Source organism: Equus przewalskii, chromosome 1 (assembly GCF_037783145.1).
Source record: "Equus przewalskii isolate Varuska chromosome 1, EquPr2, whole genome shotgun sequence".
Classification (NCBI taxonomy): domain Eukaryota; kingdom Metazoa; phylum Chordata; class Mammalia; order Perissodactyla; family Equidae; genus Equus; species Equus przewalskii.
In genome coordinates this window covers 41,178,475-41,193,975 of record NC_091831.1, presented here as the reverse complement: position 1 = coordinate 41,193,975, position 15,501 = coordinate 41,178,475, and the positions used below count along the sequence as shown (strand labels likewise).

Sequence of the window (15,501 nt, the reverse complement as noted above, 5' to 3'; positions counted from 1 at the left end):
ATGACGTGAATTAAACACGGAAAAACAGAAAAGTACAAACAGGGGCCAGGACAATGCCAGCAACGCTTACACCACACAGCGTCTTGTTCTTTAAGCTCAGCTCCAACGTGCCACCGAACCCTAGGGATCAGGACCTGACACAACCATCCCTTTCATTTGCCCCAAAAAGAAATGCGAAACATGTGCCATTTATTTCCACATGTGTGTTCAATCTATTGAAACGACCTTCATCTTCAATTTGTAGCTGGTAAATAATTTGGTTAAATTATCCACAGTTTCCTTCTGAAAGAGAGGAAAAAGAAGTAAAATGAGCGAGCACTGGTGCCATTGTCACTCTCACGAGAAAATGGTAGCATGTGGGCAATATCAATAAAATCAAGAAAAGGGACGTGACTGGCTTTGAGGATGCCAAGGCAGCTATTTCACTGCAGCAGGCGTAGAACATCACCAGCCTGCCTCAGTAGGGGAAACTCTGTAATAGCAAAAGGCACCACAAAGCCCCCTACCCGGGCATACTTGAAATTCCAAGCGTCAGAGGAGCGCAGAGAAAGTAACCCTCCCCAATCTGGCTGGTGATTCTGTTGCTTGGATGATGTGGGAGGAGCCCACAGGATTTCCCTTCTCTTGGTTCTGCTTCAGAATGTATTTTTGCTAAAAAAAAAAAAAAAAAAACAGCACTCTGTAGCAACAAATACCAGGCATTGCCACTACAGTAAAACCCATGGAGATGGGAACTTTAAAAACAAGAGACTCTGCTTAGAACACGTGGCACATGCTTTTCATCCCTTATACCTACTAAGAACCTCATGAAGTAGATATTTTTATCTTCATTTTGCACATAAAAAAATAACTTGGAATTTCTCTTTAATGAAATGTTGTTTCCACCCCAAAGTAGATATTACTGTTCAGAAATAAGGCTAACAGAGGCTCCTGGTTGACAGGAACATGCTGGTGGACACACAAATGAGGATGCTCTGGTTTATTAAATTAATTCATGCTCACTAAAAGAAGATTGATGTGAAAACAAGGCACAGGAGGGTTATTCACTGTTTCTATTGAACCAAATACACAAATCACAACATTTGAGGCTAGCTGAATTAAATAGAATAAAACAGGACTCTACTCCAGAGTCAATGGTTTGTGGCCAAGGGCAATTATTTTCAAATTCAGGTCATACCACTAATTTGGTGAATATGCTTCTCTTTTTATAAAATATGTAGATTAAAATATAGTGGCATTTACCCTCCTAGTTATACGCAGAAGAAATGACAAGTTCAAAATACCAGCAAACAATGAAAAACAAGTATTCCCAAGATTATTCTCTCCCTACAACCGAGGCTCAGTGAGAGTCCCTCTCTGCCATCAATTATCGCAGAAGCACCACAACTTTTAAAATAAAACTACTATCGAAAGAGGATAAAGCAGGAAGTTCAACAGAAAATAATTTTGAAATTGACTGGAGACAGCCTATCAAAACCAATTAAAAATTCAGATTCCATCAACTTGGATTGTGTGACACTCCAAGCTGGGCTGAGCTCAAGCTCACCTTTGACTATTCTCCAAGAAAAGGAGAATACACAAATTAGTAATTCCAACAAGGCAGCATAGACATTTTAAGACAACTTATGTTTTTGTATGGTTTTTTTGTTTGTAAGCAAACAGATTGCTTAATCACTAATTCCTCTCTCATTTTGTCTGTGATTATGAAAAAACCTAGTATATGCAGTAATTTTTGGTGAGTTAATAATGGTCCCTTGAAGGTCCTGACTTTCTTCACTGTTCTTCACAAAGTACCCTTTCCTAAGAGTTTCCCAGTGAAGCAACTACAAGTTCTGATCCTTTTATCTATCTGTGTGTGGCTGCAAAACTAATTATTCTCAAGCACCACTTTTATCAGCCTTCCAGCCTTCCTGCTAAACAGAGGCAGAAATTACTTCGGCTGGTTTTCATGGCCAACACATCTGCCGCCCACATTATTACCTACAGCCGTCCCTTCCCAACGCTCCAGTGCAGCCAGACTCCTATACTATCCACCCCTGAACATGTTCTCTCTGACTTACAAAGACACATTGATCACTCTCCCGCCCTGAAACACTCATCAACCTGGGAGGCCATAATACTGTCCCACTCTGGCTGGCCACCTGCCCTCCTTCTCAGTCTCCTTTGATGACTTTTACCTCTGCCCAACCCCTAAATGGAGACCCATTTCCCAGGATCGTGCATCCAAGTAGTAGAAGTATGCAAAGCAGAAACGCAGACAGCCCTGTCTAAGTCAGAACTTTTTAATTTGTCTTTGGCCACGGCTCCTTGGAGAACTGGCTGATTTTAGGGCTAGAGTAGGAAATATACAAGATGAGCCTAAGCATCCTGTGGAATAAGAGTACTAAAACATACATACAACCTATACACACCTGCCCCCCCCGCAAAGGGAGTATGTCGAAGGTGAAAGAGCTCCCAACAGCCAAAGCTGAAACTATTTGAGCAACAAAATAATGTAGTATTAGAATATAACCCAAAGCATAAATTAAATATCCATGAACGTATATTCAAAATAAATAAACAAACAAATAAATAAGAATATACAAATCGCTGGTGCAGAAGAATTCAAAATAGTTCATGTAGATACCACACCCTCAAGGTGGAGCACAGCCTCCTACACCTATGTGTGGGCTGCACCTAGTGACTTCCTCCCAAAGAGGAGATACGGAAAGGGAGAAAAAAAGTAACTTTATAGTGGGGAAACTCCACAAACACTATCTCAGCGAGGTGATCAAGATCAATATCACAGTGATGTCATGTTGACACTGTATACTGTAGATATGAATTTTGAAAATGGCACTTCATTTCTGTTGTCTTCCTCATAAAAACCCATAACTTCAATCTAATCATGAGAAAAACATCAGATAAATCCCAGTTGAGGGACATTCTACAAAACACCTGACAAGTACTCCTCAAAACTATCAAGGTCATCAAAAAGAAGCAATGTCTGAAAAATGGTCATAATCTGGAGTCCAAGGAGACATGACAACTAGATGCAATGTGATCCTGAATGGGATCCTGGAACAGAAAAGGGATATTAGACAAAAACTAAGGAAATCGAAATAAAATATGACTTTAGTTAATAATAATGTATCAATATTGGGTCATTAGTTATGAGAAACATAAGACGTTAACAGTAGGGGAAATTGAGTGTTGGGAACACAGGAACTCTATATTATCCTTGCAACTCTTCTGTAAATCTAAAACTACCCTAAAATTTAAAGTTTATTTTTAAAAATTATCTTTGGCTCCTCCGTCTCGTCTCCCTTACCCCACACCCAGGCTGTAGTCCAAAACATCTCTCTTCTGTTTCCTCCTCTCCCATTCCCTCGGTCACTGCCTTTGTATTCTCCAAACCATCCTCCACTCAGCTGCCAGAGTAAGCTTTCTAACACATACACATGAGGATAACGCCTCCCTGATCAAAACCCTTCAAGAGTTCCCCCTTACCTAATCAGGGTTGGCAAACTTTTTCTGTACACAGCCAGACAGTAAATATTTTAAATTCTGTAAGCCTACTCTACTCTGTCATTATAGTGCTACAGCAGCCATGTGCACTATGTAAGCAAATAAACGTAGCTGTGTTCCAATAAAACTTAATTTATTAAAACAGGCAGAGGACTGACTTTGGCCCACAGGCCATACAGCGTGCCAACCCCTGATCTAGAGAACCAAGTCCACACTCCTTAGACTGACACTCTAGGTATGATCCTCATTACCCCTGGACCTTCTCTCTAGCTGAGCCCTCCTTCCTTTAGCTAAGTCATTTGCACCACCCCAACCCGGATGTTCTCCCTGCTTCCCCTCACTTAGATGAGTTAGGGTCTCTCTTCTGTGACGTGTCTTCAGATCATTCCACGTTAGAACAATTTCTCCCTTATCGTAACTCATAGCATTTCTGGAACCCTATAACTCATCTGGCACAACATCAGCTCTTAAAACTTACCATTCAATTTTGTATATTTGCCTTGGTTTGTTCTTTCCAAAGACCAATGATGTTTAAGTTATTAAGCAACACAAAGTCAGTTAAGACACATTCTATGCCTTCAAAAGATTAGCAGGCAATAAGTAACTGAACTAGTACTTCCTGAAGCATGTTTTAAGTACTTCATGACATGTTAATAGGTGTACCCTTTAAAATGAAGTGTTCTGTAATCAACCAAGTCTGAGGAATTCTGGGTTCAACTAAGTTAAACAGCTTTCTTTGCCACAGGAATTTTCAAAGCCTTCATTGTATATTGTCAATCTCCTTAAAGAGGAATATATTACACAACAACTCATAAATCTGTTTGACCCTGGAATTTATTTTACATTTTTTAGCATCTATGTCCTGCAAAACAGTTAGGGAATTGTTGAAATTAAGCACAGTACTACAAGGCAGACTGAAAGTTCTAATTCTTTCTATGTGTCACTGTGGTAGGCTGAATCACGCCCCCTCAAAAAAAAAAGAAGACTCCACAGATGTGATTAAGTCACAGATCTTGAGGTGGGGGAAGTATCTTATGGGCTCTAAATGCAATCAAAGGTGTCCTTACAAAAAGGGAGGCAAAGGGGGGATCTGACACCAGACAGAAGAGGTGAAGACCAGGGGACCAGGAGGCAGAGACTAGAGCAATGCAGCCACAAGCCAAGCAATGTCGGTAGCCACCACAAACTGGAAGAGGCAGGAAACAGCTTCTCTTCTAGTACCTGGAGAGAGAGCAGAGCTCTGCCAACACCCTGATTTGAGCCCAGTGACAGTGATTTTGGATTTCTGGCCTCCAAAACTGAAAGAAAATAAATTTATGCTGTTTAAGTCACCAAGTTTGTGGTAATTTGTTACAGCATCCATAGGATACTAATACAGCCACAATGCCAATCATGGTGCTGTGGTCTTTGCTGACATTAAATATTCTTAAATAAAGTCAAATTAACCTTGTCCACAATTAGGTCACAATTAGCCTTGGCTAGTGAGGTGTCATCATCCATTTAAGGGAAACAGTATAACTCAGTGGTTAGGATTCTGGACCTGGAGTAAACCACCTGGGTTCAAATCCCAGCTCTAACATTTACTAGTTAATTATATGACCTTGGTCAAGGTGTTTATCCTCTTTATGACTCAGTTGCCTCATTTATAAAATGGGACTATATTTATAGGCTTACTTTGTGATTAGATGAGATTATGTATAAAAAGCACTTAGTACAGTTCCTGACATACAATAAGCACTCAATAAATGAAAACTACTATTATTACGCTACAGTAGTATTGCTATTTGGAGGCAAAACAATCCACTTTCTCCCCAAGCTAAACCTCATCATATTCTTTTATTCTCAGTTTGACAAACTAGACATCTTTACCTGATTTCCAGCTCAGGGCATTTAAAATGACCTCAGCAAAGCAAGGCAGGTGGAAAAGTTCAGGCTTGCCTCTGTGAATCACAGCTTTTAGGTATCTGACTTGATAAAGTATGGCAGTTAATAGCTCTAGGACATGTGCTTAATGTCATGTGTTAACTTCATGTCACTCATTAAAAAGCCTAAAGCTACTCTTCCTATTTGGGTTATCTATATTAGTTAGGTCAAAGTGCCAACAAAGGCCTATTTTCTTAATTATTAAGCTGCTGATGTTCCATTTGCTAGTCTTTATCTTTTTTTTTCCTTTTTCTCCCCAAATCCCCGCAGTACATAGTTGCACATTTTAGTTGTGGGTCCTTCTAGTCGTGGCATGTGGCATGCCGCCTCAGTGTGGCCTAACGAGTGGTGCCATGTCCACGCCCACACTCCAAACCAGTGAAACCCTGGGCCACAGAAGCAGAGCGTGCAAACTTAACCACTCGGCCACAGGCTGGCCCCGCTAGTCTTTATCTTAATGTTTAGTTAAGCTCAGAGCAAAAGATGGAATTATTCTGCTAAGCCCCAATATAGGAAAGGCATAGGGCACCTGAAAACAGCCAGGGAGAAGAAGGGTGTCAGTGTAATGTACAAACGTCCTCCCGGAATGCCTCCCATCTCTTGGTCTCTCCCCACCTACCACTAGTCTCCATGGATGACCTAAGCGCCACCCGCTGCCACACCACAGCATCACCAGCCTCCGTGGGTGACTAGGAGCTACTATACGATGTGCCCAATCATAAATACTGGATCACCATTGGTCACAAGATGCTTGAGATTCAAAACTTTGATTCCTAAAGTCTTTAAGAACCCTCTACTAAATTGGAGGTGTCCCTAGGAAAGTCAGTATAGTATTTTAGTTCTTTGTTAGTTACACACTTTAGTGCTCATTGCTGTAAAGGAGCCAAAGGTAGAGTTGACATAAGAGGGTAGAAAATTTCTAAAAAAGTTTATAGGAAAAATGATACCATCTTCACTATTCTTTTGGGTGCCACAATCAAGAATTCTTAAGAAAACTGTGGCTCAAGTAACCTAATCTACACATTCTCAGTAAAGCAAGATGGCCATGAAGACTTGCATTTTCATGAGATACCACAAGAAAAATGATCAAGACCTACTTAGGACACTGGAACTAAGAATCTCCAGCAAAGGTGAACAAAGGCCACCTCAACTTCTGAGGGCGGTCCCAAGTACACAGGGCACCCACTAACAGAGCATAAGAGACAGATGACAGATGGACAGAGATCTGCTCCACTTCAACAAGAGTCACAACCACAAGAGTTGCCAGGTCATAAAAGGCAAGGATGAGAAAAGAATGATATCAACACAACCAACAAATTTCCCATCTCCTCTTTCTCCCCTTAATGCCAGTCCAAGTCAGCTGGACTGTGAGGAGCAGCAAAGCAGCAACATCTAAGGCCAGGAGGCAGCTGGGCAGTGATCAGCTCCAGAGACTAGGCTTGAAAGAACCTGAAAGGTCTTGAGTCATCCCTGGAGCCTGCAGAGAAAAGTAGGGACTTAGCAAAGAAGCACAGGGAGTAGGGGTGCCAGAGCCTCGCTGGTTAGTACACCCGTGGCTGTCCAACCCCAGGCAACTGAGGAGCTGCAGAGGCACAAGTCACACTAACAAGTTATGGTAGAAACCACTCCAATTAAGGAGCTGTGGAAGAAAACAAAAATAAGTCACACTTCTGGCCACATTCAAGAAAGAGACAGATAACGCCACTCACTTGGCAGCAACAAACAGATGCATAATCACACAGCATACGTGTCAGTAAACACACACGGCCAAGCTGTCCTGGTCTGTCAATCAGGGAAAGACCATCCTGGGACACACTAAAGCCTCACTAAGGCCCACTAATTAAGAAAAGCAAGCCTAAATTACAGAAAAGTTTAAATGTTAGTGATTCTTAAGAAGCACCTCTCTACTTTTTAATTCTAAAATAGAGGTTGTAAATCCAAATGCCAATGAAGGCAGGCATGGAGGGCAAATGGGTGCAGCTGGTGAGTATGAAAAACCAGAAGGTACACACCTCAACCAAGAGGGCAGCCCCCTCTCAGGCCAGCCAACTGCCACCTTGGGGTGCATGGGATGCAGGAGCAGGCAGCAGCAGCCCCGGGCGGACACTGAGATGCTTCCGGGGCTGCCCCCAGCACAGCCCATTCAGAGAATCACAGAATCACTGACTATCTGGTTACTTTCTTTTAAGATTATAAAAGTCATATGAGTGAATAAAATTTAGTTCCAAGGAATATAAATTAAGAAGTGAAAGTCCTTCCCTTCTACTCCCCCAACTGTTAACAGATTAGATCACTATGTATCCTTCTTTTTCTAGACACACAAAATGTTCCACAAGTTGCTTTCTCACTCAACAATATGTCATGGACATCCTTCCACGTCAGTACACTCAGCTCTATTGCATTCTTTTCACTAAACCCAGAGTTCGAATATAGAATTGCAATGCTGGGAGATGACCAGAGTCTCTAGACTAATCCCTTCCACTGAACACATGGGGTGCCCAGAGGGCCTGGACACGTCTAACCACACAGGAAAGAAGTCAGAGCCCCCCACATGGGACATGCTGACAGGTGTCACCAGCATCACACCATCATCTTTGCTTTCCAAAAGAGCTCAGCCAAAAGGCAAAGCTTCCCATGTGGCAAGGGGAAAGCAAAGGGGAGATAAAATTATCTTAGAGCAAAGCAATTGATTGTAATCAGCGAAGAACCTAGTAGCCATCAACTTTATCTTTTTTAATTAGCAAATATCTAGAATCACTCTAAATTCACCCAAGTTACTAAATTAGAATTCACTTAGCAGTCATAGTCTACATATTTCCAAAACACGTCTGAAGTAGAGTGAACTCAGATTTTCATCAAGTTTACCATCTTCCTGACTTGAGACCACAGGGCAGGACCAGGCTCGCAATAAGCTGCTCATCTCAGGCAGTTAGAAGATGCCAATTACTAGCCCTCACGGGTGAATCCAGAGCCACACCAGTGAAATAAAGGATGTGGCTGGGGCCTCTGCTTCAAAGATCATCCTTATATAAGGGAACATTTATTAAAAGAAAGAACTGTAAACTTCACATTTAAAATATTAATTCTGTTAGTGACTCGAGGTACTGGAAAGCTAATTAAGTACTCAGACCTTCAGAAACTCCAGTTTAGCTCCCAGATATAGAAAAGTCTCTCTATCTAAAGATATAAACTCCCCGGAGGCCAAAGCCGCCCGACACAGCTAGCTTTCAAAACATTTTAGGAAACTTGACCTCAAATTACAATGAGCATTTCAGCAAGGGTTACTTAGAACCTTTGAGAAATTACATTTCAGATAAACACAAATTGCAGAAATAAGATATTCTCTTATTAATGCAATTTGCTTTACAAAAGAAATACTTACGGTTTTTTTTCTGGTGTTCTTTATCTTAGCTGAATGGAAAGACCATCTACCTACTGCCAAGCTAGAAACGGAATATTCCAGATTGCTCCCCTTTTCCCTGTCCTTCATTCCCAAATGAGATCCATCAGAAGCTCACCCTAGCCACCCTGTCACCTGACTCCCTTCTCTTCTTCAAGCCCCTGGTTTAGGTTCTCACCAAATCTCGGAGGGACCATGAAAACAGCCTCCTAATTCATTCTCTGTCACCAGCCTTTCCCCTCTCCCATCTACTCCCTGCAAAACCACCCGAGTAATTTCACTCACTCACTGAACAAGTATTTACAGAGCCCCGACTATGTGACAGGCACTGTTCCGCACACTGAGGCTAAAGCAGGGGCACAAGCGGGTCCTGGCAGTCAGGACCACCCCAAAGTGGTATCAGATTAGTGATCCGTGCCACAAAAAGCAAGCAGGTAGGCGGACAGGAAGTACTTTGGGGCTGGGTTATCTTATCTAAGCAGTTGGCAAAGGCCTCATTTTGAAGGGGACATGTGAACATGTCCTGAAGAAAGGGGTAGAGACAAACAAGTCAAGGAAAGAGTATTCCAGGTGGAGAGGGCAGCAGGTGCACCCCAGGAACACGTGCCTAGTGCATCAGAGGAAAGCAAGGGGCCAGAGTGGCCGGGGCACAGTGAACAGAGGCAGAGTCCTCAGAGGTGTGATCAGAGAGGGCAGACACAGGGCCACGGGGCGCACAGTAACTACTGGCAGCCCATGAGGAGTGAAATAGGTACAGTGTTTCCATGCAGTAACTCTTTCCGAGAATTTCTTGGGAAATTTATAGTTCTGCCAAATTTCAAGAAAAATCAGCTGCAAAAGAGGGAGAAAGTATTATAATCTTCCTGCTTGCTTAGCAAGCAACATAGAATCCACTGACACCAAGTCCAAAGCAAGAGCAGGAAACGCTGACAGGCAGAGGTGAAGGTTAAGGACGATGTTTTCAAGAACCGGGCCAGGAGCGCGTAGAAGAGAAGCTGACCCCATCCAATCACTCAGTCTCGCTTGTAGCGTGACCATGTTCTAAGTATGCGTTCACGGTCCTGCCTGCTGCCACCACTGAGTCAATCTTGCAAATAAAGTTAATATTAATAAGCTACACATAGTATGCTTTATACAAAACCCTGATTCTATGTAGTGCTGTTAATCTTGCTAGAAGACCCAAATGTTAACATTATTTGAACACTACCAAATAATGTTCGGAAGCATTTTCCAGTGTTTGAATATTTAGTACAGGGTACAGTCCTTTGTAAACAGTACTACACTTAGTATTTCTTAAACTATTTTTTAGATAGCTATAATAATGAGCAAAGACTAACAAGAATGTTGGAAGTATTTTAAGAAAGATAAAGTAAATCAATTAGCTTTTTGCTAGATGTGTTTTAAATATTGTAAAATTTTTAATAAAAAGAGGACTTTAAGAGAAAAATGTATTTTAATAGAAGAAATGCAAAGAAAAGATATAAATGTTCTTGTAGAAATCAGACTCTGATCTAAAATCTGAGCTAGCAAAAAAAAAAAATCACTTTCAACAGTAAAACCAAATTAATGCAACCAGAAAAATAATTTTATTGTTAAAAAAGGAAATGAGCTTATGTGAGCTTACAGAACCCAAATCTTTTACAATAAGCAGTAAGCATACCTGCCTTTTGCTCCAGAGACACTCTCTCTGTCTTCCAAGGCTATTCACTGTACAAACAAGGGAAATCAGGAAACCCATAGGGAATTGCTCCCCAACTGTAGGTAGGTTGACAGCAGGGAAAGACAGAGGGAGAGTGTAGAACTCGGTAAGTTTTAAGGTTACAGAGGTAACTAACATAGACTTTCTAAGAGCCAGACGCTATTCCAGCCAATTAACTTATGTTTATTTATATAATCCCCACAGCCACCCTATGAGAGAGGTACTATTATTACCTCCTCCCATCTTAAAAATGAAGAAACTGAGGCACAGAGAAATTAAGCTACTTGTCACACAGCTACTAAGTGGTGGAGCCAGATTCAAACCGAGATTCTGGCTCCAACTCCACGCCAGTCATCACTACACTTTCCTGCCTCTACGCTTCTTCAACCGGACCCTACGATTTCAGAGCATGACTGGCTAATGGTTCAATGAACTCTCACTAACATCATCATCATCACCACTATTATTACTGCTTCTCTGCTTATTTTTTAAATTATAAGGACATTTTATTTAAAGGCGCCACACAAGCTTTCAACCCCCTATGTTGAATCAAATTCCCAGACTGGAAGCTGCCCCATCCCTGCCATAAAAGATAAACAATTTACTCCTGGCTGCTTAAATTTCATGCCTGAAATATCCCAGATAAGCAACTTGGAATGAGCCAAACGGCACAATGAAAAATGGCATCTGGCATGTTCTCCTGATTAACTAGAGAGCTGGATTCCGTCAGTGTTCAAGCACATGAAATTTTAAGGCCTTGGACCTAATATTCACTGTTTAATGTAACCACACATTGGTCTGAAAACTACTGAGGACTGCCCCACACGATCCATTCAAACAGAACCGGGAAAAGAGAATTCCGACCTAAAACAGACCACGATGCTAAGGGAAATTGGTAGACATACTTCCGGGTTCACGTCACATATCAAAGAATCAGCAACCTGTTAGTAAACTACAAGGGTTGGACAACGAAGACCCCTAAATGTTGTTTCACTTGCCATCATCTTTTACCTCAACTTGCTTTTACATCTTTAAGCAATATCAGTATCAAAAGCACCAATCATACAACCATGCAGCCCACCCCCATCCGTCTGCCAGAGGCACAACCAGAACTCTCATTCCAAGTCATCTGCAGCCACTCATCTGTGTGTGCTGCCACATCTGCTATCCTATCCACAAAGGCAGTCACACACAACGGATACCCAGGCTGCTTTGGGAGTGAAGGAGAAAAAGAGGATTAAATATGGCTATCTTGGCCTACTCTCTGAACATGGACAATCTATCTATCAGATATATACTAGAATTAAACCCATATTACTGGTAAGGAAACTGAACCCTAAAGAAGTTAAGTAACTTGTCCAAGGTCATAGAAGTCTGTCAGAGTATAAATTGCTACCCTCTACTTACTGTCTATTATCCACAGAGTTTTAGCAGGTTTTCTCAAGAAGCTGAGCCTCCCTAAAGGGCACAGGCATTATTTTTACCAGCAGAGAAGAATTCAGCTTCTCATGTGGTGAGCTCCCAGTAGACACCCACAGTGTGGACTAGGGGTTTACCAGTCATGCAGGAGGCTAGAATATACTCAGTGTTGTCCCATCACTTAGAAGTTCCCAAAAACAAAACCCATTCTCTCCTATGTAAAACTATAAGGAATTTCAATTCAACTATGTAAACAGGAGGAAGCATCTGACATCTCCTCCTTAAACACAGGAAAGAAAAGTCTGTTAAGACAGAAGACAGGAAATAAGCAGGTATAAATAGCTCAGCAAGAATGTAGTTTCTTAGTGGGAACTTCCAAATTTTTTCCTTCAATTTGTTTTAAATATATAACATACATATATTAATACATGTAAATTTGTACAGATGTGTGTGTATGTATTATTTTTATGTTTTTTCTTGCTGATTCTGAAAAAACAACTGCCAGGTCTTAATAGTAGGCACTGAGACAGGAAGGAAAGAATATGATCAACGACAGATATAAGTCAAGTCAATGGAGGGAGAGAGGCCCTCTCCATACAGTCCTGGTGGCCCAGTCCTTTCAGTAAGAGATCTGACAACCATCATAAAAGCATCATACCCTTTGACCCAGTAATCTCACGCCCTTAACACAGTGAGATCACTTTGGCGAATTTCCTTCTACTCTTCATACCATGTTTTCACCCAGTTGTGATCACAGTCCATGTAGTTTCTGCATCCTGCTACACAGTTTTCCGAACAGTCATTTTCAAAGGCTGCATTACTTGGCAAGGGATCACAATCATTGAGATAGGAGGGTCCTGCTGTGTTTTTTTATGCTATAATCTTCTTATATAATTATTATATATAATCTTGTTATATGTTATGTTATAATCACACCTTATTATTCAAGAATAGTCTCTGAGTACTGAGGCTAAGCAGAGCTTCATACATTTTAGCGCTTATATTGGGCAGATATAAACTTTCAAATCCATAGTTTAAGAACCAGTATTAACTGGTACAGTCAACAGGAGCAAAGGGCTAGGAGTTAAAAGGCCTGGTTTCTGAACCTTGAACTAGCGATATGACCTCAGGCAAATCAAAATTTCCCTAGATCTGTTTTTTCATGTATGATATGGCATGAGTGTTTACCACACGTTGGACACTACTCAAGTATTTTGCAAGTTGGCTCATTATAATCTCACAAGAACACTATGAAGCAGCTATCACCACCCCCAGTGGACAGCTGAGGAAACTGAGGCACAAAGCTATACAGCTAGTATCAACTGGTAGAACAAGAACAGAACAGAGGCCGGCTGGGTCCAGAGCTCACTGCTGAATTAGAAGGTTTCTAAGGTTCCTTCCAGCTCAGCCCTCTGATTCTAGGAATGAGCTGTGCTTAGTCAGTCACATTTATGCCAGTTTTTTGTAGTTGCTCAATGCCTTTCACAAGTAACAAATCCTTTATCTTCAAACACTGAAAGATTTAAAGCAGCTACCAAAGACAATGACTTGAGACACTGACTTTAATGAAAAGTCAACCTAAAACAAACTAGAAATCCACGTGGTGCTTCAAATGCTTCTTGATTTGACTCTCAGTTGATGCAGGAAGAACTAAGTTATTAGCTAAATTGAAAGGCAGAAGGATGCAAGATGGAGAAAGGTTTTGCTTTTGGAATAAATGAGGCTGGAAAAACCACCACAACCAGTTTCAAGGCTCACTAGCTGCTCTGCTCACTAATATTTCAGACGGGCCTCTCCCCATGGAGGACTCCAGAGGTTTACCCATTACTCCACGGCCAGACAAGCAAGGAAGGAAAGCCTGCAGTGACTTCTCCAAGCCACCAGAGAGCATATCTTCATCTGGGTTCAGAACATTTCACAAAAAAAAGGGAGTTAAAATTTGAGACTCTTGCAAGGAGAGTGTGAAAAACCCACCCTAGTTAAATGTGCATTTCTTTTTTTCAGATCAACGAATAAACCTGAGGCCCACTCTTTCTCTTCTTTTTCTTTCAAGTCCCAGTCTCTCCCCAGTCCAACTCACCCTCAAATGAATGAAGGAAACTACCACCTTCTAGATCAGAGATTCTAGGACTCTGCTGTGCACAAAAGTCAAGGTGCCTGATTAAAATGCAGATTCACAGCCTCCATATCCATAGATTATGGTTTGGTGCGTCCAATATGAGGCTCAGGAAACATCTCCTTTGTGTGTGTGTGAGGAAGATTGGCCCTGAGCTAACATCTGTTGCCAATCTTTCTCCTTTTGCTTGAGGAAGATTGCCACTGAGCTAACATCTGTGCTAATCTTCCTCTATTTTATGTGGGATGCTGCCACAGCATGGTTTGACGAGCAGTGCTAGGTCCCTGACTGGTATATGAACCCGCGAACCCCAGGCCGCCAAAGTGGAGCACGCGAACTTAACCACTATACCACCAGGCCGGCCCCAGGAAACGACATTTCTGACAAACACTCCCTGCATGCACACCCACACACACACAAACACACACCACCCTGTACCCCTTCCCCTCCCATTTATACAGGTGGAAAATTATGCTTTGATATAGTGTAGCAGAGGCTGCAAGAGCAAAGCTACATCTCGTTTAAATCACAGCCTAAACGCCGTAGCCACACTGTCTAGGAACAGGAGGGTTTTCTCTGTGTCCCCCTTTCCCTGTGCATCTGCCCACGATTCTCAGTGCTCCACCTTCAAAACAGACTTCCTGCTCTGATCTGGCCACCGCTGTGGTCCCTACTAGGTGAACTCTAGCACTTTCTGTCAAAAGAAAACCTCAGCAGCAAAGTCCCTGGCAGCTTCAGCATCTCATTCCCAGAATCAAACGTCTGCCTTGAGAGCATCAGAGCAATAATTTCACTCATGAACTATAAGCAGCTCAGCAGATGCTGGCTTCCTATTAGGAACTCTGGGGCATCTAAGAGCATGTGGTAGGAAGGGGTGGGCCACCTGGGCCTAGTGATCGGCCCCTGGTTATCACTGCTCTTAAACCCATCATTCTTTGCCCAGATGGGAGGCGGGACTTGCCATACTCCCAGACCATGTCCACAGGAGGGGCAATCTGTACACATAGGACAAGAAGTCTTGTGGCTACTGAAATAAAACAATGCCCATAAGCTGCTAATTCAGTTAAAGGAATGTATTACACCATAGTTAAAATGAAGTTCTCTAAAACACTATGATACTGAAAACCACATTAAATCATCTTACATAAGAGATTCTTTTTATGGAATTCATGTCCTATGCAATCAGTCCCATAGTGACTGGGGTTTAGGTTACAAGGACCCACAAATGCAGGGTTTCTGATTACACCCGTGTAAGCTTCGGATCAAAGGAAGTGACAACCTACCTCCAAGTGCCAGAGGCAGCAGGGATGTCGGTTCCCAGGGCTCTCCGGCCAGCCCTTACACCAGACCTCACCAGGGAAAGCACACTGAGAGGCTGGAGGGACTTGGCCTGAAAGAGAAGCAGGCACCACTCAGGGTCTGGTGAGTCACCAGGCC

General features: G+C 42.1%; 1 protein-coding gene across 25 annotated transcripts in view; it reads right to left on the bottom strand.

Moving 5' to 3' along the window:
- The window catches only part of SGMS1 (sphingomyelin synthase 1), a 279,683-nt gene that overhangs the window by 206,042 nt on the left and 58,140 nt on the right, over positions 1–15,501 (bottom strand). For 4 of the 25 annotated variants that reach the window (XM_070562144.1, XM_070562236.1, XM_070562245.1 and 1 more), the window contains exon 3: positions 15,348–15,454. The exons of the other annotated variants lie outside the window; for them this stretch is intronic. The gene's annotated coding sequence lies outside the window, so the exon portion shown is untranslated. The remainder of the gene's footprint in view (positions 1–15,347; positions 15,455–15,501) is intronic. 25 annotated transcript variants of the gene reach the window in all.